Below are 4669 nucleotides of genomic sequence, written 5' to 3'. Positions count from 1 at the left end.
CTTTGCAGTGACATTAGTCATTTTACCCAAAAATGCATGGCGAAACGGGAAAAAAAATCATTGTGCGACAAAATCGAAGAAAAAACGCCATTTTGTAACTTTTGGGGCTTCCGTTTCTACGCAGTGCATATTTCGGTAAAAATTACACCTTATCATTATTCTGTAGGTCCATACATTTAAAATGATACCCTACTTATATAGGTTTGATTTTGTCGCACTTCTGGAAAAAATCATAACTACATGCAGGAAAATTTATACGTTTAAAAATGTCATCTTTTGACCCCTATAACTTTTTTATTTTTCCATGTACAGGGTGGTATGAGGACTCATTTTTTGCGCCGTGATGTGAAGTTTTTATCGGTATGCATTTTGTTTTGATTGGACTTTTTGATCACTTTTTATTCATTTTTTAATGGTATATAAAGTGACCAAAATACGCTTTTTTGGACTTTGGAATTTTTTTGTGCGTACGCCATTGACCGTGCGGTTTAATTAATTATATATTTTTATAGTTCGGACATTTACGCACGCGGCGATACCACATATGTTTATTTTTATTTTTTTTTACACTGTTTTATTTTTTTATGGGAAAAGGGGGGTGATTCAAACTTTTATTAGGGAAGGGGTTAAATGACCTTTATTAACACTTTTTTTAAACATTTTTTTTGCAGTGTTATAGGTCCCATAGGGACCTATAACACTGCACACATTGATCTTTTACACAGATCACAGGCGTGTATTAACACACCTGTGATCAGTGTTATCGGCGCTTGACTGCTCCTGCCTGGATCTCAGGCACGGAGCAGTCATTCGCCAATCGGACACCGAGGAGGCAGGTAAGGGCCCCCCCGGTGTCCTGACAGCTGTTTGGGACGCCGCGATTTCACCGCGGCGGTCCCGAACAGCCCAACTGAGCAGCCGGGTCACATTCACTTTCACTTTAGAAGCGGCGGTCAGCTTTGACCGCCGCTTCTAAAGAGTTAATACCGCACATCGCCGCGATCGGCGATGTGTGGTATTAGCCGCGGGTCCCGGCCGTTGATGAGCGCCGGGACCGCCGCGATATGATGCGGGATCGCGGCGCGATCCCGCTTAATATCGCGGGAGCCGGCGCAGGACGTAAATATACGTCCTGCGTCGTTAAGGGGTTAAAGGGGTACTCCGGTGAAAAACATTTTTTTTCATATCAGTTCGCTCCAGAAAGTTCAACAGGTTTGTAAATTAGAGAATAAATAAGATCACTAGCGCTGGATGGGTCTGGTTTGATGTGTGATTGTACTGCTGCTTTACTATAAATGTGCTCCCCTATGGATGCACACTGTGTAGAAAGTTATATACTGAAAAATAATTGAATAGTAAGCGCTGTATTATACACACAAGTTACAAACTGACCTGTAGATAGCACGGTTGCTGATAAAATAGGTGGTGGCGGTGTAAGTGTAATGATCCCACAGCAATACTGTTACAGCGCGATCGCTGTGTATTGCAGTGAGGGAGGTACCGCTCTGCAGATACGTGGGCTCCCTGAAGTGGTGTTCCAGAGGTTGCAAGTGGTTCTTGCTGAATTGAATCCCGGATGTAGCGGGTTACTTCTTTTAATGTTGTTTCCCAGGGTGTTACTTCATGAAGGGTCAGGTCTCTAGGAAGGAGCGTGGATTGCAGTGGGAGCGCGCCCCGGCCGGTGGCGCCTCTACCAACTTGCACGCACACTACGATCAGGTTAAGGTTCCGACTGAGTGTGTTGTGAGTGACGTCACTATGGTATCGTCAGCAGTCCACAAGGCTATCGACGTACGTTTCGGAAGTCTCGGCTTCCTTTGTCTGGATTGCATTAATGGACCATTAGTTCTCTCTTATAGCTGTGCGCTCCTGGTGTTAACTCCTCCTTCCTCGTCAATGAAACTGATGTTAACTCCTTCCTTGACAGGTTTGTAAATTACTTCTATTAACAAATCCTAATCCTTCCAGTACGTATAAGCTGCTGAAGTTGAGTTGTTTGTCTGACCACAGTGCTCTCTGATGACACCTCTCTCTGTGTCAGGAACTGTCCATAGTATGAGCAAGTCTCCATAGCAAAAATATCCTACTCCAGACAGTTCCTGAGACAGAAAGAGGGGTCAGCAGAGAGCACTGTTGTCAGACAGAAAAGAAAAACTCAACTTTAGTAGCTGATAAGTACTGGTAGGATTAAGATTTTTTTTAATATAAGTAAATTACACATCTGTTTCCCTTTCTGGAGCCAGTTGATATGAAAAAAAAAAAAAATAGTTTTTCACTGGAATACCCCTTTAACCTATATATTACCTAGAGAATATATGCCATGTCCGTACATCTCCTTGTGCTGAAGTTCCATACTAAATTCCATCTTCTTCCTACATATTGCTATTCAGATAGCTTTCATGCAGTGTATAACCACAATGCAGGACTTTTTTACACGTCAAGCCAACATTTTTGCAAACATTTGTTTTCTCACTGGTCATTCTATAAACTCGTAACAGTTGGCTCATAGGAGAGATTTCTTATTCCTTGCCAAATGACAATGATGTCACATATATACAGTATCTCCTGAATAATAGCCCTATACATGCTCTCCCCCAAGTGTACCCATGTACATGATTTTACACTTAGCGGTAGGTTTCCGTAGATTATACATGGAGAATGGGCCCCAATGACAAAGGACATTAAAGATAAAGTGACTGAATTTAAGATTGCTCTAGTCAAGGAGTACATTCTCAATCTGGTCAAAATATATGATCAGACAGAATATACTTGTCATTTAAAATATGTTTTAAACGTAATCCAATATTCATGTGGACATACATATATATGTTGAGGGGTTCAACATGTATACCATTTGCAACTAAAGAGATTACTTGTTTGTTATACATTAGAAACTGTTTAGAACTTATTAGAACTTATTAACCTTATTAGAACTGGCATGTGTATGTCATGCAAATATAAAGTGCTTGTATCTGTCATGTTTACATTTGTGATGTTGTATTTTGTGATAAGTGCATGACATTTATCTTGTTGCTTGACCGGTTACTGATATTCAGAGGCATCTTGTTTCAGCTGACAGCAAAATTATTAATTTCTCGTTTGTGAACTAGCAAGAGTAAGAGGTGCAGCATCAACCTAGACCCATAAAGACCCTAATTTTAACATTGGTGAAAGGTTATAGTGGCAGAATACTGTGCAACACTACTGATGGAAGGAGCTGAGAGTAGTGAGTAAAAATACCTGTTTTGGTGAGTGCTGATGGTTTTTGTGTGGAGCCAAGTTTACCTGTGGTCAGTCTGCAAAGGTCATGGGGCCTGCTCATTGAGGAAGCATCCATGAAATGCAGGCCCGTGTAGGCTTGTTTACTAAAGGGGGGGGGGGGGGGGGGATAAGTGGACCAAAGCAACTTGTCAATTGCAGAACAGTAAGGGGAATGGAGGCTAGAGTATATGGCGTGGGGCCTGTAGAATACTTCACAATGGGTCAAATGAAGCAATATTTTCTGGAAACCATAGCAAGAGCTATTATCTTAAAATAGCATAATAAGAGCAAGAGAGTTATGAGCAGAGAGTGAGCTGGCCTTTAAAAAATTGCTGTTACCTTAACTGGATAGTTTAGGTGCAGAAGGTAGCCGCATTGCTCCATTCTTGTAGAGCTTACCCACAGATACCAAAATCTAAGGAACCCCCTTTAATTTGTGACAGAAGGGCACTAAATTATAACAACAGCCTTTTGGGAGCTGAATTAATTCATGACACCAGCTCATCTCTGAAGACAACCCTCTATGTCAGAAAATAATGGCACTTACCCATGCCTAGATTGCTTCCAGTGCAGTAATGTTTCTAAAGGGAACCAATTCTTCCATGCCAATTACAAGCAGGGCTTTCAGTTTCATGATTCAATACAAGAAATGTTCATACAATTGAATACCCTCGAGGACAGCTATACGTGGGGGAGATGTCACAGCTAATTGGGGACAGAATGGGTAAACACAAATTAACTAGTCATACACACATCTATCATACACACATACACTATACATCAGTCATACACAGTGTACGACTAATGTACAGTATACCTAAGTATATTGGATATATGTATGACTGACATCCATGTATGCCCCCACGCCTCCTTAGCTTCCAGTCTCCCCTCACCCCCTTGGCCCCTGACCTGCTTGTAGCCGTTGATCTGTCACGTGAGGCTGAGGTGCTGCAGATGGAGGAGCAGGGTATCCTAGGAGGAGTAGCTGGGTACTTTATCAGGGCGGGCTATAACTGATCAGGCTGACATGTCTGGAGCTCAGCACCATGGGCTGTCGCGTATTAGGTCCTGGGGATGTAGCTGGGTCGGAGCACTCACAGCTTCGGCATGTTGAATCCCATCCATACTGCTAGGGTATACCGCCCACGAAGGTATGCACAGTGCCCACTTGTCAATGGCATTCGTAAGGAGCCCTGCCTTAAATTGCAGCCCTAGGCATGGGCCTTGTTGGCCTCTTGGTAAACGTACCACTGCTCTTAAGTAAGCTAGAGCAAGATGTGCTAGTTTTATTCTAAGTTGCCGGCCTCTTAATAAATTAGGTCCATATTTGACTGCATGGCCTTGTTGACAAAACAGAATTTCCAAGCGGAATACAGCGAACAAATTCAGCTAAAAAATTCTGTTGCAG

The sequence above is a fragment of the Hyla sarda genome, chromosome 2, assembly GCF_029499605.1.
Source record: "Hyla sarda isolate aHylSar1 chromosome 2, aHylSar1.hap1, whole genome shotgun sequence".
Classification (NCBI taxonomy): domain Eukaryota; kingdom Metazoa; phylum Chordata; class Amphibia; order Anura; family Hylidae; genus Hyla; species Hyla sarda.
The sequence above is the reverse complement of the archived record's forward strand: the minus strand, read 5'-3'. Positions refer to the sequence as shown.